This window comes from Macaca fascicularis, chromosome 6 (assembly GCF_037993035.2).
Source record: "Macaca fascicularis isolate 582-1 chromosome 6, T2T-MFA8v1.1".
NCBI classification, from domain to species: Eukaryota; Metazoa; Chordata; class Mammalia; order Primates; family Cercopithecidae; genus Macaca; species Macaca fascicularis.
The window spans coordinates 132,830,969-132,855,729 of NC_088380.1; the positions used below are offsets into that span (position 1 = coordinate 132,830,969).

At 37.1% G+C, this 24,761-nt stretch overlaps 1 long non-coding RNA gene across 1 annotated transcript; it reads right to left on the minus strand.

Annotated features, from left to right (window-relative positions):
* Positions 1-4,032: 4,032 nt before the first annotated feature.
* Positions 4,033-16,392, minus strand: LOC123573898 (uncharacterized). The gene is made up of 3 exons (XR_006698606.2): positions 16,207-16,392; positions 11,213-11,376; positions 4,033-4,343 (listed from the first exon to the last, which is right to left on the minus strand). It is a non-coding gene; the product is annotated as an uncharacterized lncRNA (long non-coding RNA).
* Positions 16,393-24,761: the final 8,369 nt, after the last annotated feature.

Consider the following 24,761-nt stretch of genomic DNA (forward strand, 5'->3'; position numbering starts at 1 on the left):
AAAACTTGTTCCATTGATTACTCTTCTGGCTGTTTAATCAAACTGTGCCTCTCCATTCATTCTTTCCCACTAATACAAAAATATGCTTTGGTTTCTCTTTATACTATAGCATAGTAACAGTCTGTTCTCTTGAACATATTGGCTTCTCCAGCTACTGCTGTACTTACCTCTTCTCTAGCCCCATTGTTACCAGAAAGGAGAACTGATCCATACCCCAAGAGAGGTTCTTGACTCTTGCACAAGAAAGAATTTAGGGCGAGTCCAAAGTAGAAAGCAAAAGCAAGTTTATTGTGAAAGTAAAGGGATAAAAGAATGGCTATTCCCTAAGCAGAGGAGCCCCGAAGTTGCCCTTCAACTTCAAGTTGCCCAGCAATGCTGGTTGCCCATTTTTATGGTTATTTCTTGATTATATCCTAAAAAAGGGGGTGGATTATTCATGCCTCCCCTTTTTAGACCACATAAATTAACTTCCTGATATTGCTATGGCATTGGTAAACTGCCATGGCACTGATGGGAATGTAGCAGTGAGGACAACCAGAGTTCACTGTCATCACTATCTTGGTTTTGATGAGTTTGGGCTTCTTTACTGCAACCTGTTTTATCAGCAAGGTCTTTATGACCCATATCTTGTGCCAACCTCCTATCTCCCCCTGTGGCTTAGAATGCCTAACCATCTGGGAATGCAACCCAGTAGGTCTCAGCCTTATTTTACCCAACCCCTGTTCAAGATAGAGTTGCTCTGGTTCAAATGCCTGTCACACCACTACCCTGATCTCCAGAGGCTCTGCCTATTGAGACCATCTGCCTCCTACTTGTCAAAACCGATAGCAGAGATTCCATTCTTCCTTTCCGGGATCTTCGTGTAGCTTTTAACACAGATAACCTTGCTTTCCTGTAAACTGTCTCCTGCTAACTTTGAGATTACACTCTTGATTCCTCTTTCCCCTTAAATTATTATTTTCTGCCTTCTTTTCTGGCTTCCCTTTTCCTGCTACTCAAACTTACCAGGTTCCATCTTTGGTGTTACTGTCATCTTTCCTGGTGCCTAACCCAATACTGTTCCTTGCACATAGGAGCCCTTCAATAAATGCAGGTTATGATTTACAGATTTTTTGACACAAATTTTATGATTTTTTTGCAATTTTGTCATTTGTCTATACCAAAGTTCTCTGCTGCTTGCAGGATAAATTTCACTTTCCTCAGCCTAGAATTAAAAGCCTTCTGCCATCTGTTCCTCCCACCCGTTATACCTCCCCATCTCTGGGCTCAGATTTTGCTCAAGTAGTTTCTTCTTCTAGATATACCCTCTTACCCTCTCCCACCTTCATTCCTACACAAAGCATCTCCAACCTCTACAAGGGTTCAAATTCTTTTTTCAAAGGCAAGCCTGACCATCCAAAATTACAGCCATTTTTCCCCCTCAAGACTTCCCATCTTTTCTATAACTCATTTAGATGCATACCTCCATGGTCACTTAACTGTTTGGGGAGGGATCTGGGAAAGGAAGATGGGTATACATGTATGGAGTGGGATGGTGTTTGGGGGTGTGAAGGAATGCAAGTGTATGCATGCACATGGGCCTGTACTGAGCTTCCCTAAGAGCAGACTGAACTCCTTAACTGCTTATGGACACCTACTGTCAAATACAGCAGCAGATATCTACTTAGGGCTCAATACACAGTAGAAACGGATTTTAAGCTGTCAATCTTTATTCTGTGTGCTTCATCCTGAAGGTATTAGAACTCCCGCAAATCACCACATACGCCCCAAAACAAACCTTTGAGTATGCCATGTGTGGCATGAGGTCCCCTGAGGAATTAAATCATCCAATGACTTCCTCTCAAAAACTAACCCATCAATAGATAAATGGAAAAACATATGGTATATATACATGCAATAAAATCTTTTTCGGTCATAAAAAGGAATTAAGTTGACAATATATGCTGCAGTATGAATGAACCTTGAAAACATTAGCCTTAGTAGGCTGGGTGCAGTGGCTCACATCTGTAATTCCAGCACTTTGGGAGGCTGAGGCAGGTGGATCACTCAAGGCCAGGAGTTCAAGACCAGTCTGGCCAACATGGTGAAAACCCGTCTCCACTAAAAATACAAAAATTAGTTTGATGTGGTGGTGCACACCTGTAGTCCCAGCTACTTGGGAGGCTAAGGCACAAGAATTGCTTGAACCTGGAGGCAGAGGTGGCAGCAAGCCAAGATCACACCACTGCACTCCAGCCTGGGCAACAGAGTGAGATTCTGTCTCAAAAAAAAAAAAAAAAAAAGGAATGAAAGAAAACATTATGCTTAGTGAAATAATCCAGACACCAAAGGACAAATATTATATTATTCTATTTCTGCAAGCTACCTGGAAGAGGCAAGTTTAGAGACAGAAAATAAAGTAGAGGTTACCAGGGGCTGGAGAGTGGGAGAAAGGAAGAGTTATTGTTTGACAAGCATTGAGGTTTGGTTGGGGATGTTGAAAAAAGTTTCAGGTATTGACAATGGTCATGGTTACATAACATTGTAAATGCATTTAGTGCTACTGAAAGTATATTCACAAATTACTAAAATTATAATTATGGTATGTGTTATATATATTGGTTATAAAAATATTATATATTAATGATATATAATATATATAACACATATTTAATATATAATTTAATATACAATTATACATTGTATGTATATATACACACACACACACACACACACGTAAAATAAGTAAATGAATGAATGAATGTCAGCCAGGCCCTGTGATGAGTAGACTGTGCAGAAGGCAAGCTGCCCTGTTTGCCTGGCAACCCACCTCACATCCTCCCCTAAGGACTGCAACACTCACATATGACCCAAAGCAGCCGAGAAGCAGAAGGTCTCACGCTATTTCTCAGTGGGTCGGCACTTTGTTTGGCATCCCCATCAGTAGGCAATTCCTCCAGAAAACAAAATGCACTAGACCCACAAGATGCACTGGAGCATCTCAGAAGCTAAGCTCCTCGTCAGAGAAAAGAGAGGATGTGTCACAAGAAGGCTTTCCTCTCTCTTTTGTACTATGCCATCTTAAGCAAGAACCCTCTTCTCTGAGCTTGCCTATGGTACAGTGCAAATACCTGCCTTGCAAGACTACTGTATTCTTGTGTAGCTAAAAAATGTATGATACATCAAACACTTGTAATGGTGTTCGGTGCAAAGCAGACCCTCAACAATGGTAGCTGTCATTATTTTCATATTATCTTTATTTCACAGCATTATACTTTCTATAAATGAAGTTCAGAGTTATCCTTTCAAACGCCTTCAAGAAAATGGAAACTTCTTCCCATTGCCAAATCCCCAAGAAAAAGGAAATGTAAATTTATCAGAGATTTGACAATACTACATCAAATTAAAAAAAAAAAAAACATATAACCACTGGCTAGCTCTAGCAGCCACAGAGAATGATAAAGGAATGAACTTAGAAAAGCTTCCAAACTATTGAACCTTTAAACTCACTGAGCAATGGACTTTCCTAGCACCTCCAAACTGTGCCTGTTTCAGCATTTCTGAAGAGCAGAGCGGCTGCACTACTATAGTTGGTGATACCGTAACTAAATCTAATACGACACACCAGAAAATGCCATTGAACATGAGGAAACAGCATTGATGATGCCCTTGAGACTAGGCTCTCAAATGATATGAGCCATTTCTTCCTGCGGCGGGGGAATCTCATACATTCAGGTGGGTGTATGTGTGATGCAGCTTCAAGTAGAGATGATGATGGAAATTAGAGGTGAGAGAATTATTAGGTCAGCAGGCCCACTGCAATATTCAAGAAAAGGACTTGAGGTAATTGGATCTTTAAAATGAAAAATGTAAAACAGGAAAAGTAGATACTGCTCTGTGCTGAGCACTCACAGAGGAAAGTAAAGCAAAACACACATCTTCAAACGAGAGTCAGTCTTAAGATCTGGAGGGGTGGGGGTGAGGCCAGAAGATTTTTCATCTTCAAGAGGGAAGGGCTTCAGACTTTCCTGCAGCAATCTTCACTGTGCACTTTACCTATGCCATGTCTGTACTCAGCTTCAGGACAAGTGCTGACAGACCAGAACCTCAGGGAAATGAGAGTAAAACATTTGGCATGTGATAGAATGCTGGAAAATAATCATTTATTGAGGTCTCCAAGAAATACTGGAGAGGCCATTTACCAAGTAGAACAAAAACATTTTCCCCACCTGGAGAAAGTACAAAGATGTTGCCTCAGGTCCTTTATTGTGTTTTGTGATCAGTGATATCCAGATCCCATCAATTATATAATCACATCTGAAAGACTAGGTGGATTGTTCCAGCAACTTAAATCCTCTCTGGACCTTGAAAATATTTGAGGATCAAATGAGAGAATTTATGATAATTTTTTTCAAAACAGCTACATGTATTTTCTTTATATCTTTGATAGAGTCTAGTTCAGTTATTTCATAAGCTACTCAACACATTTGGTAGTACAACTTTCACATAATCAATGATGGAAGCAGGAATAAGATGAAAGATTATTATCAGTTACTATTTGTACTAGTTTATATAATATATACACATCTAGGTATAGATACAAACATATACATATATGTATACATATATACATATATAATTGCAGATCCCCCATAAGCCAAGCATTTCTACATTTTCCATGTGTATTAACCTGCTTAATCCTCATAACTCACCATGAAATGGATACACTGTTAGTATCCAAAATGTACAGATGAGGAAACTGAAACAAGAAGTTTGGAAACATATGCAACATTCCCTTCAGAGGCCATTTGGAAGACAGGCAGTCAGGTTCCAGAATCCATGGTTTTTTACCAACAGGAAAAACCAATATATAAAAAGCACACTTATCCACAGATACGGCACTTTGGCCTGGGCAATTTTTGTTTGTTTGAGGCAGTCTTGCTTGGTCACTCAGGCTGGAGTGCAATGGTGCAAGCACAGCTCACTGCAGCCTCCACCTCCGGGGCTCAAGCAGTTCTCCCATCTCAGCCTCCCAAGTAAGCTGGGACTACAGGTGTGGTGTCACCATGCCTGGCTTTTTTATTTTTTAGAGACAGAGTCTCTGTATGTTGCCCAGGCTGGACTCAAACCCCTGGGCTCAAGGGATCCTCCCACTTTTGGCCTCCCAAAGTGCTAGGATTACAGGCATAAGCCACTACACCTGGCCCATTTTCTTGTCTAAATTAACACGGAGCAAGCATTTCATTATTCACTGAACATATTCAGCCAACTGCAATAATTGTTCAAACAAAGAATTGAAGGAAATGGTTCCAAACTGAAGCTAGTTTGGAAAATCTGGAGCAAGATAATCCACTGAGGTTTGAACATATCATATTAAAGATTTTTTGTGTGCCTTTAATGCTGTTTGGAGTTTTCATGAGCTGTGAAGACTCAAGGGAACAAGCCAAAGTATCGTTGCAGAAATTCTGAATACCACCAAAATGAGCTGTCAAACATAAATCAGTATCTAGCTATTTTTCGACCTATTTATAAAAGTGCAGCTGTGAAATACATCTAAAATACAAATCTGAGTACATTTATCTGAAGATGGTACTTTTAGCAATAACCTTTTCAAACAAACAAATGCTGTCTGTCAAAAACAAAATAATTGCATTGTGTCAAAATGTTGGGGGTGAAGTATTTAAGTTCCCTGTGTAGCTGGTATGATAGATCGTGGAATTTCACCTGGTGTCAGCTTCATTCCAGCTGCCCCAGGGCTTAATGCTGGCACCAGCCCAGGTCTGGTTTTTATTGAAAGAAGAAGAAATGTGTCAGAACCAAAAAGGATTTCTGTATTTCCAGTGAATACTCTCAAAGTTTCTAGGATTTCATGTTGAAGATGAATGCAGACTCTAAAATTACTCTAGCATATGTTCCATATCATTTTCAGAATTGATTTTGTTTTCAAAGGTACTAGCCTCTTGTCCTGGAAATTAGACAAAAGCCACATGTTCCCAATGCCCTTTTCTGTGTTCATTCTCAACAACTGTACATTAGTTTTATTAAGCAAAATCAACCAGGAAAAATCATTACAAAAAGAATTTTCAGCCTCTTTCAAGCTCAAGATTTATAGAAAAGTAGATACATGCCAGAATCATATGAGTTCTGAGCAAACGCAGATGGCCCCTATTGGTATTGTTTCATTCGACAACAATTTTTGATCACTGATTCATTGTCATATCCATCCAACTGGAAAACTCCAGGCATTTTGTTTAATTACAGCCAACAGCCTGATGCGTAGAAAGACCTGATTGCTGATTATTAAAATTCAGAGTTCTTTTTTTTTTTTTTTTTTTTTTTTTTTTTTTTTTTTTTTTTTTTTGAGACGGAGTCTCGCTCTGTAGCCCAGGCTGGAGTGCAGTGGCGGGATCTCAGCTCACTGCAAGCTCCGCCTCCCGGGTTCACGCCATTCTCCGGCCTCAGCCTCCCGAGTAGCTGGGACTACAGGCGCTGCCACCTCGCCCGGCTATTTTTTGTATTTCTTAGTAGAGACGGGGTTTCACCGTGTTAGCCAGGATGGTCTCGATCTCCTGACCTCGTGATCCGCCCATCTCGGCCTCCCAAAGTGCTGGGATTACAGGCTTGAGCCACCGCGCCCGGCCTAAAATTCAGAGTTCTTAAGTAGAAATTTGGGATAATCTAAAATAGAAATAGATCACTGAACTGCTTTTAAGGAAAAAATGCCACATGTGTTTTAATTTTTAAGTACAGAGAAATTCTGAATTCACCACCCAAAAGAAAACACTGCATTTGAGAATGGCAGCATTGGAAGTTCTGTTCATTTAAGCTAAACAAAGTCTTGATTTCAAGCAATAAAACATGACTAGATTTTATATATTTATAATGTAAGGAATATAAGTGGAAAATACCCTTCTAAAAAAGGACAATATTCATATTTATTTGTAAAGATAACTACTTCATTTTAGCATGATGCTATATTCCAAGACCTAAAAAAAAAAAAAATCCATTATTTTCTGTTATAAGCAAAACCAAAGAAAGGTCAAAAGGCTATTTTTGAGCACAACTCTATTTTCTGTGGCATAAGGATGTATGTTACTGTAGATTTTCACAGCCCACTCTGTAGAAAGGAGTTCAAGGGCACTTCATAAGTTTTTGAGTACTCTGGCTTTCTGCAACCTGTGTGCAGAATAGGAAGTCTGAAGGGTTCAGCATATACCTGTCTGTAATTAGTGTTGTTAGCCATCAACTATATCATTCTATCTAGTGTACTGGGTGCTTTGCATATCACTTCCAATCTAAACAACCACCTTTTCAGATTAAGAAACTAAGACAAAGAAATTTATTACACTTTAAGTTCTGGGAGACATTTGCAGAATATGCAGGTTTGTTACATAGGTATACACATGCTATGGTGGTTTGCTGCACCCATCAACCCATCATCTACATTAGGTATTTCTCCTAATGCTATCCCTCCCGTAGCCCCATACCCCTCCGACAGGCCCCAGTGTGTGATGTTCCCCTCCCTGTGTCCATGTGTTCTCATTGTTCAGCTCCCACTTATGAGTGAGAACATGATGCAGCATTTGGTTTTCTGTTCTTGTGTTAGTTTGCTGAGAATCATGGTCTCCAGCTTCATCCATGTCCCTGCAAAGGATATGAATTCATCCTTTTTTATGGCTGTATAGTATTCCATGGTGTGTATGTGCCACATTTTCTTTATCCAGTCTATCATTGATGGGCATTTGGGTTCATTCCAAGTCTTTGTTATTGTGAATATTGCTGCAATAAACGTACGTGTGCATGTGCCTATCGTAGAATGATTTATATTCCTTTGGGTATATACCGAAGTAATGGAATTGCTGGGTCAAATGGTATTTCTGGTTCTAGATCCTTGAAGAATCACCACACTGTCTTCCACAATGGCTGAACTAATTTACACTCCCACCAACAGTGTAAAAGCGTTCCCATTTCTCCACATCCTCTCCAGCATCTGTTGTTTCCTGACTTTTTCATGATCACCATTCTAACTGGCGTGAGATGGTATCTCACTGTGGTTTTGATTTGAATTTCTCTAATGACCAGTGATGATGAGCTTTTCATATGCTTCTTGGCCACATAAATGTCTTCTTTTGATAAGTGTCCATTCATATCCTTTGCCCACCTTTTGATGTGGTTTTCTTGTAAATTTGTTTAAGTTCTTTGTAGATTCTGGATGTTAGCCCTTTGTCAGATGGATAGATTGCAAAATGTTCTCCCATTCTATAGGTTGCCTGTTCACTCTGATGATAGTTTCTTTTGCTGTGCAGAAACTCTTCAGTTTAATTAGATTCCATTTGTCAATCTTGGCTTTTGTTGCCGTTGCTTTTGGTGTTATAGTCATGTAGTCTGAGAAAGAATTGTATATATACAATTGCTCTAGAGCAACATGATGCTGAAGAAAGTCAGCAGGCCCCAAACCTATATTTTTTTTTTTTACTGTGACGCAGACTTTTTTTTTTCTGAATCATATTCCCCCTGCCACCAAGGGTCCATCCACAGTGGCCACCCTAATGCAAGTCACTCAATATTACTTATTATAACTTCATTTTTAAAAGTCATAAAATGGTGTGATGAAAGTATATTATAGCTAATCAAAAATTTCTAGTGTAAAAAAGTTAGGTAAAGAAATAAATAACTTCAAAGAATTATGGAAAGAAAACAGTATTCTCCTAAACTGCTCCCCCTTACCACTACAACCAAATACCATATTAAAATTAGAACTATTCTAGTAAAAATTTCATTGACTTTGGATTTTGTTCTCTTAGTTTAACCAGGAATTTAGAGGGAAAGGAGGTCTCTGAAAGAGAGCTTAGATATTTTCTAAAAGTGATAGAAGTTTCCTTCTGTTAATACAGTGTACCAATCCTTTGACTCATTTAAGTGATTTATTCATTTAAAAATGCATGTCCCTTGGAAGGCAGAAAACACATTTACTAGATCTATGCAGCAATGTGAAATGTGTATAAGTTTAAAGATGATGGTATGTAGATATATACATAAGGTGATTTTATAAAAGTACACAATTTGAAATTTGAATGGAAAGTTTTTAATATTAATGTTGATTTTACTCAGTATCCTGTCAGGGAAGTGTAACTGATTCTTTTTGTAAAATATATACACAGTTTATGTGGTGTTACTTTGAGATGTTATGAAGTTTTTCCCTAAATTATAACAATTTCATTATTTTTTTTATCATGTTTTCTTCCTGGGTGATTTTATTTCAAAGGGTTAATGGTTCATCCATGATATCCTTTTAAGAAAATATGAGTAGACTGGGATGAATTACTTGGCTGCATTCTCAAAACCCAGACTTAAAAAAAAAAAAAACAAAAAAAAAAACAGGTCCTACAAAAACCTGCCTCCTCATCAAAACCACACAGTGAATAAATTTAGGATTGTGTTCACAGATGGCAGTTCATGAAATCACTCAGCACCAAGTGCAGAATGTTCTCAATGGCTTGGAAAATCAGAATGAACAATGCATCACCAAAGATGGTAGTTGTGCTGGTCTAGATTTTTGAATTGTATAGTATTAAAAACTCTACACAATAGGTTTGCAAGAGATGTTTACAAGTTTCTTTCATATACTGTATTTACATTTTAAAGTTTCATCAGGAATTTATAAACATCCTATGTTTTTAAACCCCACCCCAACCCCCAACACAGAGGGCCTTCCTCATAAGATGGAAAGCAGAGGTTTCAATTTCACAGCTATGATGTTAACCATGAAATAGGGCCTTCACTAAGGGAGACACATGGCGGTGGACTTACAACTGATATACTTACCATTTAGGAGTGAACTAAATGCTAGATAAATGAAAGCCATTCATGCTGTTGTGGGGTTTAGGTCAGCTTGGTCACTTTTTATTACATTTTAAAATAACATTCTTGTAATTTGCATTAAGGGTTGATACTATCTATGTGGACATTTGGGAGGCTATAAAAGACAAAGGGAAACATTCAGATTCAGAGTTGAAAAAATTTTTATGTACACCCTATACAGATCTAATTCTAAGCCTATTGGGTAAAAAGTCACATACTTTATATAGAAAAGTTATAAACATTTTATGAATAAATATGCTTAAAAATTGTTAGTTTACACTTTCTGGATTGTTTTCCTTTCTTTTCTAAATGCATTTAGGATGAAATCTCATTTGAACATGGACTTTGAATAGTGAGGTTAGTCCACACAATAAGGTTAATATTAAGAAGAGTGAATAGTAGCCAGGTAACTACAAATAACTAAATTCATGCCGTTTTGTTGCTGTTGATTTTTAGAGACAGGTTCTCACTCTGTCATGCAGGTTGGACTGGAGGAGAGTGGCGCAATCATGGCTCACTGCAGCCTCATATGCCTAGGCTCGGGTGATCCTCCCTCCTCAACCTCCCAAGGAGCTGGGTTTATAGATGCATACCACCATGCCCAGTCTAAACTCATATACTTCTAAAAACACCTGCACCACATGCCATGAACTATTCTAATCATTTTATATTTGCTATTTCTTTTAATACTGACATAACCCATGAAAAGTAATATGCTTATCCTGATTTTACTATTGAGGAAATCATCTTAATGCAATGAAATGACTTTTCTAACAGCGTGGAGCTCTTATGTGGCAGAGGCAGAACTTGGATCCAGTTCTGTCTCAATAAAAGCCTTTTCTCTATGCTGTATTGCTTCTCATAAATGTCCTACAATATATATATCAAGCCTAGAGCCACTTTTTCATTATAGGATATATTTAAAGTTGAAGAATTTAGTAGAATCTTACCAGCTCCCCAACATTAACTAGCTTAGGGATTAGAATTTAACCACAGACTATAAGGGAAAATTGCAATTTAACTTAAAACCACAAATATCATACAGAAATAAAAATCTGTTCATAGCCTGAACTGAAATCTAGGCCTTACTTTCTAGGAAAAAAATTATAGATTTTCTACATGTTAGCCACGAGTCAACAAAACATGTCTTATTTTGAAGTGACTCACATAGTATTAACTTCAGGTATGGTACACGTTTTGACTCTAAGAATATAACATGCTGAGGTGAATACGTGAAGAGACACGTAGCTCATGGGGGGAAAGCGACCTTTCTTTCAAAGCTGTCTCCAGAAGATACCATTCACTCTGCCTGCCCTCAAGGAGCAATTGACTCTACTGTCTATAGTAGGAGAGTTATACTCTAATGTCATACCTGGAGAACTTTGACAGCAGGCAACCATAGCATACACTCCCCATACCCTTCATCCCCCATCACCTCTCTCTCTTCCTTCAGATTGGCTATAAAATATGTGGGGACCAGTACAAAATGAAGATGTAGGGTTCCAAGTTCAAAAGTCAGTAAGAATTTCAAGACAGCTAGAACAGAGCATCAAGTTAAGTATATTAGTTCATTTTCACACTGTTGTAAACAAATACCCAAGACTGGGTAATTTATAAAGAAAAGAGGTTTAATTGACTCACAATTCTGCATGGTTGGAGAGGCCTCAGGAAACTTACCATGATGGGGGAAGGGGAAGCAGGCACATCTTACATGGTGGCAGGTGAGAGAAAGAACATGTAGAGGAGGAACTGTCCAACACTTATAAAACCATCACATCTAGTGAGAACTCACTATCATGAGAACAGCATAAGGGAAACTGCCCTCATGATCCAATCACCTCCCACCAGGTCACTTTCCTCAATGTGAGGGTACCATGGGGATTACAATTCGAGGTGAAATTTGGGTGAGAACACAGAGCCAAACCATTTATCAAACCAAGCATGAGGCCTTTTGAACACAGGGCCTCAAGTGACTGCACAGGTCTCATATCCATAAATCTGGCCTTATTCCCCTTAACACACATTCCTATAGACACATGTGATGCCTGCTGGCCTGGGGTGACCTTTATTCCCTTTCAGTACTGCCTTTGATGTTTCTTTTGTGTTTTTTATCTGGATAATATTGTTGGCAATAGGTGCCTCCTAAGAGTAGGTTTGGTGTCCTCACTCAGCAACTGTCCCATTTGGCTCAGGATGCTCTGTCTTCAACAGTCAAGGCCAAGAACTCATTCTGACATCACAAAAAATGTGTGACATGTTATCCACAAGTTGGTGACATAGTGTAACTACCTGAACTGAACTCACAGAGATAAAGTGCTCTTTCTCAAGGTTCAATTTCACTCGAAGCGTAGATGATTCACAAATATGCAAATTTGCCTTTTGTTTGCTTGTTTTCTCAAAACCAAACCCATTTATAACAAAAGATACCAGTACAATATGGCTATTAATTCTCTTCCCTTCGTAAGTTCAAAAAAATGCCACAGAATGTACTTCATCTGCTTAGCCCTCTTTTTGTGTTTCAAAGGCTCCCCACCAGTAGAACCACATGATCATTTGCACCATCTGTGCATCGAAAGAAACACATTATTATCCAAGCCAATACTGAGGGTATTCTATCAAGAAAGGAACCCACTCATCAGAGAAAGGTTATGCAGAAAAGCTCCTGCCAGAAAACTGTTTCCTCCTCTCTCTCTCTCCCTCATTTGAAATTCATGAAGATGAAGTGCAGCTTTTGTTTCCCATCAGTGAGATGAGCCTTAATACACTCTTGCCAAAAGCAAGCTAACACAGAGTAATTGTTTTTCATCTAAATTGCATGTCCAACCTGCTTAGTCTTCAAAGAACATAGATGCTACAGCTTTGATACCCAACTGCAGAATGACAAAGGAGAGGGCACAAGGCACATGGGCACGATGAGAATTTTTAATCACCCCCTATCTGTCAGCAAGCCCTGGAACTCTGGGGCAAGAGAAGAGAGTAGATTATTCGCAAGGTGGATAAGGTTCCATATTTCATTCAAGACCAACTTCTTTTTTTTAAGGGAGAAAAAAGTGATTTAGAGGGAATTAAGATTCCCCAAGGTGTTTTTAATCTCGTTTCACTCCAGGGCCAGGTGCCTCATGTAGCACTTAAAAGGGTTTCAAAAATGAAAGCAAATGCCTAGAACACAGAAAAAGATATCCATCTACACAAAGCATCTGCCTTTGTTTAAGAAAAAAGTAGTTTCAGCTTTATGAACTTCACATCTAGACATTTTATAATTTTGATGTTGCAGTTCTTATAGACTTTTTCTCCATGAACACTACATCCAATACATAGAGCCAAAAATCATTAATATTTAATATTTTTTTAATATATCAAGTCTCCTTTACATCAATAAGTTCATTTAATTGCATATAACTGCAGAGTGTTTGTGAGGAGGTCTATGTGACGTGAATAAAAACTGCCCAAAGAAATGGAGTGAACAAATCTGCATCCACTACCATCTTTTGCAGGTGGAGATACTACCTAAAAGCTGTGTGTCTCTCATCATTGATCCCTGGGCCTCATTTTGTAACCAGGTGCTGAGACAAAAGATTTGATTCTGTTTATTGTGTTTGTTCCACTTAATTTAATTCTTTTTGCCTGGTTTAAACTTCTATTTTCTAATTACATTCGTAAGCTCTACAGGGACTGGAGTGCTACAACACCTTTGCTTGCACTTAGAAAATGTGGACATAAACCAAATTACTTCCACAGCTGTCAGTAAATTGTGCTACTGTCCTATATCATCTAAACATTAGAAATTTTTGACCGCAGGCAGCCCAGTGATAGAAAGTATCTCCCAGCATGCTACCAAGTAAGAGGAGACAAGCAAGTCCATCAGGCTGTCAATGTCAGAACAGAGGAAAGTGCTCCAGTTGGAGATGGGGGTATTAGTGTCAGTTCCACCACTAAAGGAGCTGTACAGCTGTGGCCAAGTCATCTAAACCCTCAGGGCCTCAGTGTTAACTGTAAATTGAGAGTCTCGAACCATCTCCAAGGTTATTCTTCCAGGGCTAAAAAGTCTGTAATTTCAATCTCTGTGCTTTCCTTTCTTAATAATCAATTTCAGTTTTGGAACAGAAAAATTTTCCTAAAGTGAAAGTTTTGACCAAAAAAACCAACTTAGACAACTTTAGCTTTTACAATGAAGACAATACCCTACCATCATTAAGGTATTATTGAACCCTGGAAGCACTGACATTATGTAATGACTTTGAACATAAAATGGCAGTTTACAATGGTCATACTGTACATGTGTTTGTCTAGATACAGACTGAAAGGAGGGATCTTGGATATAGATGTTTACCTGAGACCTATTACCTGGCCTGTTGTAACACATTTAGAAATGCTGTAAGAAATTTTTGTGAAACTACCCCATGATTTTGAAGCTTGATACTACACCATCAAGATCCAAGTATTTCTCAAATACCCAACTCAGCTTATGTATTCATCAGGAAGTTGAGACTCTTTGTTGTATTTAAAAAAAAAAAAAAACAGTTTAAGCAAATAAGGGTATTTACTCACTTACATAATCTAAATTTTCAGGGGTATCACTAAGTGTAGGCATGTCTAAATCCAGACACTTCACATTGCCAGGGCTTGGTCTCTGACTCTTGACTGTTTCCTCAAATGATTGCTGCATTCTTAGGCAGACTTTTTGTATACAGTGGCAAAGACAGCCCCCGGCACCTCTAGGCTTAACTGGAGGGTAGGCAGGAAAAGAACGTACACCAACTACAGATCAATTGATCTCAATAAACCAGAGTAAGTGAAGCCAGTTGGTATTATCTAGAGATTAGAGAGCTAAGCTGAGAGCTTACCAAGGAGGCAATATTCTCCTGGCAGCTCATAGGGATGGAGTCTCCATTTAGAGTCTACTAAAATAAACTATTTCATTTTAATACCAACCTCCTCTAAGCCTGATACAATGATATTTTTAATGAATATGGTCACAAAATTCCTTTACTTTGCCTCAGTTTGCAGAAAAATAAATGATACATACTACAAGTCAATAAGTACAATGAAAAGTGAATCTTTAGAAGTCAAAGATTCTAGTTCTGACTCCAGCAGTTTGAAAAGTCATTTAAACTCTCAGTTTCATCACCAGTAAGATGAAAGTGCTGAGTAAAGTAACCTAAGGCTTGTTTCAAGGCTTGAAATGTGAATCCATGTAGTGCCGACCTGGCTATTTTAATGTTTCAGATTTGGGTTTTTGCTTTCTTGCTACCATTTGTTCCTCGACAAGGGAAACCTAATTGCTCAGAACTCTGAGAGACACTGATCACTAAATAGGTCAAAAACATCCTGCAAGAGATGAAAGCATTCACAAGTTTTGCAGAAGGTAAGTAGATAAACCAGTAGCCCATTATCTTGAACACTTTGGCCTTCACAGGAAAACAAGCAAGCAGTCAACCCCAGCTTCAATACAAGCTGAGTGCCCATGTATTGATCTTCTGTCTGACTGGGTCATGGGAGTGCTGGTGTATATTAAGTAGAAAAAGTACTGAAAATTACATTAATTCAAATGGCTAAATCAATATTTAACAATGCAGTTAGTGGTAGTTGACCTTAAATGCACCTTTAATAAAACAAAGGTGATTCAGGCCAGCCTCCAGCATATGCCATTCAGAAATATGAATTAATGCAGAACAGATACGTTAAAGACCTCTACGAATGCAGATGCCTTTGCAGCTTGGTCCGACTGCAAGGAGAAGTTCAAAGCCACTCTCTTAGCACAGGCAATTCGAATTTTATTCGTGTGATGTTGTGTCTTCATTTATCACATTCTCCCTGTCTCAAGAATCAGACAGCCTTGATCTCAGCACATTTAAAAGCAGAAAAAGGATTTCTACAACTATTTCCCCAGCAAATTATTAGTAAATCTTTCGTGACAGCTTTGTAACCTTGAGCACTTTCTTTATAAGTAAACATGGATGTTACCAGTTGTTACTCTAGAAGCCCTATCTTACTATATGATTTGCATATATTTGCATATAAACATATCAGTTAGTACTTCACTTGCATTAAAGATTATTGAAATAAGCTTGCTTATATTAAAGAGAACACAAAAAAGAATAAAATAAGGAATAAACAGAGGCAATCTCGTTAAGATGTCAGAATCATCTCAGATGCTATTAGCTATTATATCCGGCTTACAGGTGTGAGACTTTTTAAAATTGCCTTGCCATCCATAAAATACCTTAAGCTGTACAGCATTTGAGTTATCACTGCCAAGGACTTGGTGACAACTCTAAGGGAAAGGTCAATCTAAGAATCTATTTCAATACACCTAAGGCAGCAGGAGACTCTGTGGCATTCCCAAAGGAGCCCAGGAAAGTTTACCTGATTTTGTGACCTAAGATGCTAGTGCCAAAGGCACCATTTCCATTGCATCCTGGTTTGGCTGCAAGGACAAATGTGTGATAATTAGAAATCTCTCCTGAGACACTTCCCTTTGATTTGCTGTTTGGTGATGGCTACAGTTTCTCTGCAGCCTTGCTTCTCTCAGGTCTGTCTGCTGGTTACCATGGCAATGTGGCTCAATGCAGCCTATGAGCTAAATCAGCATTCTGCAGTATCCAAGCTGCTGGCGGTAGAACTTGAGAACTGGGCAGAAAGTTTCCAGGCTGAATGTAAATGCGATTGCTTGAAAATATGATCATACACTTGAATGGGAAAAGGGACATTCCCCAGAACAAAATCACAGTTTATCATCAAGGATATGGAATAAACACCCGATCTGCCTTAGAGCCAGCCATAAGAGTTCTGGGCAGGGAGAGGGTTGGCAATATATGTTAGACTCTCTGGCTAACGCTGGAACTCAAACAGAAGTCATGTATGGCACAAAGATAGCCAAGCAACAGCTTAGCTCCTAGAAAGTCCCTCTGCCTGGGGCATTCCACATACAAACCATTAGGCACACCCTACTTTTCAGTCTCTTCGAAGGGTCAAAATACTCTCTGAATTCAAGAATAATTGTAGACTAGTCATGAGAGAGGATGTTTAGAGTGTGAGAATGAATTCTCACCTCCAGCATGGGTTTTGGGAAAGCAAAAAGAGTATTTATTTTATATTCATCCTGGAGTTAGGTAAAGGAAGTAGAAAGTTGGTCTTTCGTCTTAATTATCATGTCTCCTAGGGTCATCATCCTTTACTTGTCAATCTAAATCCAACATCCGCACAAAACTGTGGAGTCCAGGTTATTTGCAAGTTTCCTGAGATATGTATTATGTCATTTTTAGGATGAATACATCATATGTCACACATACAAATATGTGGATTATATTGAATTAAAGATTAATAATTGTTTACCCATATATTTATCATACCCTTTAAGAAACAGATTATAAATATCTTTGAAGCCCTAGAACCTCCATGTTTAATTCCCCTCCCCTGCCACCTATTGAGGTGACCTTTACACTGAACTCTTGTGTTTATTGTTGCTTATCTTGAAAGTTTTATCACAGATGTGTTTCTAAACAACAAACCTCTAGCCACACAGATCAAAAAAAAAGAAAAAGAAAACACAGATTACCAACATAGAGGATGCCAGGGGATATCACCAGAGACTCCAGAGACGTCGATAGTGCATTAAGGAAACACTATGAACAACTCTAAGCCCATAAATTTGTCAACTTTGGTGAAATGGTCCAATTCCTTGAAATATATGAACTACAAAAACTCACTGAAGAAGTAATAATCTCCATTATCTTGTATCTATAAACAAATTGCATTCTTTGTTTAAAACCTTCAAATAAAGAAAACTTTAGATCCACATGGCTTCACTAGCAAAATCTACCACATATGTAAGGAAGAAATAATAACAACGCTACACAATCTCTACCAGAAAATAGAAGAGAAGAGACCATTTTCCAACACATTGTGGAGCCAGCATTACCTTAATATCAAACCCAAAGGTATTACAATAAAACTACAGACACATACCTCATGAATACAGATTTTTAAAAGTACACAACAAAATATTAGGAAATCAAATCCAGCTATACATGAACGGAAAAATACATCATGAGCAATTTAGGTTTGCTCTAGGGATGCAAGCCTGAATCAACATTTGAAAAAGATGACAACGAATGTTGGCAAGACAACTGGAAACTCACACATTGCAGGTCAGAATGCAAAATGGTGCAGGAGTAGTAGAAAATAGTTCGGTAGTTTCTTATAAAATGAACCCATATAATCCAGGATTCTCACCCCTAGATAGGCACCCAGAGAAATGAAACCCTATGTTGACACAAAAATTTATGTAACTGTTTATAGAAAAACTGGACATAAGCCCATGTCTTTCAACACAAAAATGAATAAACAAACTGTGGTACATCCTAAGGAACAACATTCAGCAACATAGACAAATCTCAGACGCATTGTGCTAACAGGGTTTCTAAACCTCGGCACTATTACACTTCAGGCCAGATAAATTTGTATTGTGGGGAGCTGTCTTGTGCATTGTAAGGCATATTTGCAGGCATCACTGGCCTCTACCCACTGAATGCCAGTTGTCTCTCCCTCCCTATGCCAATTTAATCAACCAAGAATGTTTCTAGATATGGCCAAATGTAAGAACCACTGTGCTAAGTGATGGAAAGAAGGCTGGCTCGAAAAAATACGTACTGTATAATTCTATTTATACATTCTGGAAAATGCAAAATTCTAGGAAAGGGTTGGGAATAGGATGAGGGTTTGGGTAGAAGGCACAGTACAAAGGAATTTGGGGGAAATGGAACAGTTATGGATCCTGAATGCAAAGGCTGTTACATAACTCTAGGCATTGGTCTGAACTGTATGCCAAAAATAAAGCTTTAATTTTACTATAAGTAAATTTTTAGATGTTTTAATGTAAAAAAAAAATTTATAACTCAAACACTTATATGCTTATCATCCTGTTTAAGAAATAAAATACTAAGAATATCTTTGGTCAGCTGGGCGTGGTGGCTCATGCCTGTAATTCCCGCACTTTGGGAGGCCAAGGCAGGCGAATCACAAGGTCAGGAGATCGAGAACATCCTGGCTAACATGGTGAAACCCTATCTCTACTAAAAATATAAAAAAAATAGCGAGGCATGGTGGCGCGCACCTGTAGTTCCAGCTACTCAGGAGGCTGAGGCAGGAGAATGGTGTGAACCTGGGAGGTGGAGCTTTCAGTGAGCTGAGATTGCGCCACTGCACTCTAGCCTGGGCGACAGAGCAAGACTCCATCTAAAAAAAAAAAAAAAGAGTATCTTTGGTCTTATCCCACTCCCCTGCCAGCTTTTATGTTTATTGTCCCTTGCTTTTCATTAATGCCTTACCATATATGTATTATGTCTAAACAATATATTGCTTCTTTATAAGCTTTAAATAGAAAATGTTATATTTGAAAAAAAGTTTTGTGTACTATTGAAATTAAGTTGTTATTAATCCAAACTAGATTGTTTTAAGTTAAGATGATAATTTTAATCCCCGGAAAAACCACTAAGAAAAAAACTTTAAAACTATAGCAAAAGAAACAGCAAGGAAATTTAAATGGCGCACTAGAAAATATTTCTTTAACACAAAATTTATTGGTAGAGGACAGGTAGTAGAGAACAAAAGGCAAAAGACGTGCAGACAAATAGAAAAATGGTAGCTATAAATCATTCCTTATTAGTAGTTATACTAAATATAAATGTATTAAACACATGAATTAAAAGGCTAGAAATCGGAATGGAATTATATAAAAGATTCATCTTTTGCAACCTACAAGAAATATATTTGAGATTCAAAAACTTGAGCACTTGAAAGTAGAAGAATAGGAAAAAATATACCATGCAAACATTAACCAAAATAGGGCTTGAGTTGATATACTAATATTAGTCAAAATATACTTTGAGACAAAATTTTTAAGAGATAAGTAAGGATTTTTATAATAAAAGGGTCAATGCATCAAAAAGAGATAACAATTATAAATGTATGTGTACCTAACAATAGAGGCCCAAAATACAAAAGGCAAAAGCTGACAGAATTGAAGGGAGAAATCAATAATTTGACAATAGTTGGAGACTTCAAGACCTCCTTTCAACAATGGACAGAACTAGGCAGAAGTTCAACAAAAATAGAAGTATTGAATACCACCATAAAACAACTAAACCTAACACACATCTGTAAAACATTCCACCAAACAGCTGAGTACATTCTTCTCTAGTGCACAAGGAACATTCTCTAGGATAAACCGTATTTAAGTCAGAAAACAAACCTCAATAAATTTTCAAGGATTGACATCATGCAAAATATACTCTCCAACCACAGTGAAATAAAAATTAGAATTCAATAACAGAAGGAAATTTGGGAAACTCACAAATAGATGGAAATTAACACACTCATAACCGGTAAGTTAAAAGAAAGACCATGAGAAGTTAAAAAAATTCTTTGAGAGGAATAAAAACAAATAGTATCAAAATGTATAGCATACAGCTAACACAATATTAAAGGCAAATTTATAGCTGTAAATGCCTGTTAAATAAGAAAAAAAGATTGCAAGTCTATAACTTTGTTATGCATCTTAAGAAACTAGAGAGAGGAGAGCAAACTAAAACCAGAATAAGCAAATAGAAGGAAAAATCAGAGCAGAAAGAAATGAAGTAGAGAAAAATAAAGGCAGAAACATCAACACTTCATAAACTCTTCCAAAAATTAGTAAAGGAGGGAGTATTTCCCAATTTCTTCTATGAAGCCAGTGTTACTCGACACCAAAATCAGACAAAGATATCACAAGGATACTATAGAACGATATTGTTCATACAGACACAAAAATCTTTAACAAAATATTAGCATACAGAATCCAGAAGCATATAAGAAAGATTATACACCATGACCAAGTGGGATTTATCCCAAGAATACAAGGTAGGTATAACATATGAAAATCAATAAACATTAAATAATATTTACAAAAAAAAGATTACATCATTATCTCAATAGAGGCAAAAAATTATTTAATACAATCCAAAACCCTTTCATAATAAAAGTGTTCAAGAAATTTGACAAGAAAGATATAAAACATATCCATACTGTAAAGAAGATCTTATTCACAAATGACATGATATTGTATAAACAAAAGTCTAAGATATGCATTCAAAAAAATATTAGAACAAGTTCACAGAATTGCAGGATACAAGATTAATGTGCAAAATCTTATTTCTAAACACTACAAATAAACAACTCAAGAACAGAATTAAGAAAACAACTCCATTTATAAAAGCAGCAAAAAGAATTAAATACTTTGTACTAAATTTAGCAAAAGAAGTGAAAGTCTTGTACATTGAAAACAACAAAATTAAAAAAATTAAACACCTAAATAAATGAAGAGACATCTCATGTTCATGGATCAGAAGTTATTACTGCTAAGATAACAATATTCCCCAAATTCATATGCTGAGTAAATGCAGTATCTATCAAAATCCTGGCTGTCTTTTGGGAAGAAATTGAAAAGTTGATTCTAAAATTAATATGGAAATGGAAAGGACTCAGAATAGCCAAAACAACCTTTAAAAAGAAGATAAAAGGACTCATACTTTCAGAATCCAAAGCTACAGTACAGTACCGTATAGTATAGTACAACAAAGCTACTGTAATCAAGACAGTTTGGTACTGGCATAAGGACAGACATAGAGATAGAATAGAATGAGAGTTCAGTTATATACCCTTGCCCTTATAGTCAATTGATTTTTAACAAGAGAACCAAAGTAATTCAATGGGGAAAATAATAGTCTTTTCAATAATTGGTGCTGGGACAACTAGATATACACATGTAAAAAAAATGAAGCTAAATCCCTATCTTAAAAAGTAGTTCAAAACCAAATATAGAAGCCAAAACTATAAAATTCTTAGAAGAAAACGTAGGTGTGAATCTTTGTGTCCTTGAATTGGGTAATGCTTTTTCTGATATGACACCAAAAGCAGAAGTGACAAAATGAAAAGTAAATGGAACTTACCAAACTTAAAAACATTTGTGCTTCAAAGGACGCCATTAAGAAAGCAAAGACAAACCTCAGAATCAGAGAAAATATTTACAATCATATATCTGAGAAGTAACTTTTATCCAGATATAAAAACTGATAATGCAACAATAAAAAGACAACTCAATTTTAAAATAAGCAGAGAATTCAAATAGGAATTTCTTCAGAGAAGACATAACAAATCCCAATAGGTACATGAAAATATGCTTAACATCATTAGTTATCAGGTAAATGTAAGTCAGAACCATAAAGAGATATCACTTCATACTCCCAAAAATAGCTGTAATCAAAAGACGAACAATAACAAGTTTTGGCAAGCATGTGGACAAATTGGAATCCTCCCTCATTCATTACTAGTGAGATTTCAAAATGGTACAGCCACTCTGGAAAGCAGTGTGGCAGGCCTTTAAATGTTAAACATAGAGTGACCATGACTCAGCAATTCTCCTAAGAAGCGAAAACATATGTCCACATAACTTGTATGTAACTGTTTATTGTAGTATAATTCATAACTGCCAAAAAGTGGAAACAACCCAAATGTCCACCAACTGATGAATATGTAGATGAAATGTGGCATATACAATGGAACATCATTAGACCATAAAAGTAATGAAATACTGATACATGCTACACAGCATAGATGAACCTTGAAAGCATGCTGAGCGAAAGAAGTCAGATACAAAATGCAACATAGAAAGTAGGTTAGTTGTTTCCTGGAGCTAGGGGGAGGAAGGAATGAGGAGTTATTGGGTTTGTTTTAGGGGGATGAAATATTCTAAAACTAGATAGTAGTGATGACTACACAATTCTGTAAGTATATCAAGAATTATTGAATTGTAATTTCAAAAGTTAAAGGGTAAATTTTAGAGTATGTGAATTATATCTCAATAAAGTTGTTATTTTAAAAAAGAATAGACTCATTATGCTTCATTATGCTTACTCTTAGGTAACAGAAAGGAATTAATCAGGTCAACTCTAAAAGGATAGTGGTAGTAATTCATCTCAGAGTACATTAGGAATGTAGAGAAGAATGGAAGAGCTAAGGTACTTTAATTCATTTTTAACCCTTAAATATACATACACCTCAAAAACTACAAGAACCTCATTTCCTTTTAATAGCTTAGAAATACTCTCCACTGATTTCCCATTTCTCTAATAGCAGAAAATGTCCATCTTCAAAAAGAAAAATGTCCCTTCTTTAATGGTCTTTAAACACAAGATAGTTTATCAATAATTTGGAGATTGTTTCAAGCTAAAATGCTTAGAGATGAGTTGCAACTAGTTTACTTTTATAGTCATGCCCATTCAACAGCCTATATATCTTAGCAGTTCTTGAAGTTTAGAAATAATCAATTAGACCAGAATATAAATTTCTGAATCAAAAAGCCTTTTGTGTTACATAATGAATATACATTCATTATGCACCAGAAATTACAAACTCAAATTTCTACAAAGTCTAAGCAGGCTACCAATCTTGGTAAAGGGGGCCTAATACAGTCTGTAATGGCCAGTACTCAGCTACAGGAGGTGGATGCCATGCAAGAGTGTGGATCCAGTGTTATCAAATCTACCTAATTTTCAAGACAAGCTACCAATCCAGGTATTTATGTATAAAAAAATCATCTAAAAAATAAGAAATTCAGAAAATTTTTAAATATGAAAGCCAACAAAAAGATACCTCTATGCCAGTTTAGAGATAAAAGAATAAAAAGAAACAAAGCCTCCAAGAAATATGGGACTATGTGAAAAGACCAAACCTACGTTTGATTGGTTTACCTTAAAGTGACAGGGAGATTGAAACCAGGTTGGAAAACACCCTTCAGGATATTATCCAGGAGAACTTCCCCAACCTAGCAATGCAGGCCAACATTCAAATTCAGGAAATACAGAGAACACCACAAAGATACTCCTAGAGAAGAGCAACCCCAAGACGCATAATTGTCAGATTCACCAAGGTTGAAAATGAAGGAAAAAAATGTTAAGGGCAGCCAGAGAGAAAAAGTCAGGTTACCCACAAAGGGAAGCCCATTAGACTAACAGTGGATCTCTTGGCAGAAACTCTACAAGCCAGAAGACAGTGGGGGCCAATATTCAACATCCTTAAAAGAATTTCAAACCAGAATTTCATATCCAGCCAAAGTAAGCTTCATAAGTGAAAGAGAAATAAAATCCTTTACAGACAAGCAAATGCTGAGAGATTTTGTCACCACCAAGCCTGCCCTACAAGAGATCCTGAAGGAAGCACTAAACATGGAAAGGAAGAACTGGTACAAGCCACTGCAAAAACATGCCAAATTATAAAGACCATCTATGCTAGGAAGAAACTTCATCAACTAACGGGCAAAATAACCAGCTAACATCATAATGACAGGATCAAATCCACGAATAACAATATTAACCTTAAATGTAAACGGGCTAAATGCCCCAATTAAAAGACACAGAATGGAAAATTGGATAGAGTCAAGACCCATCAGTTTGCTGTATTCAGGAGAAATATCTCACATGCAGAGACACACATAGGCTCAAAATAAAGGGATGGAAGAAGATCTACCAAGCAAATAGAAAGCAAAAAAAAAAGCAGAGGTTGCAATCCTAGTCTCTGATAAAACAGACTTTAAACCAACAAAGATCAAAAGAGAAAAAGAAGGCCATTACATAATGGTAAAGGGATCAGTTCAACAAGAAGAGCTAACTATCCTAATTACATATGCTGCCAGTATAGGAGCACCCAGATTCATAAAGCAAGTCCTTAGAGACCTACAAAGAGACTTAGACTCCCACACAATAATAATGGGAAACGAACACCCCAATGTCAATATTAGACAGATCAACGAGACAGAAAGTTAGTAAGGATATCCAGGACTTGAACTCAGCTCTGCACCAAGAGGACCTAATAGACATCTACAGAAC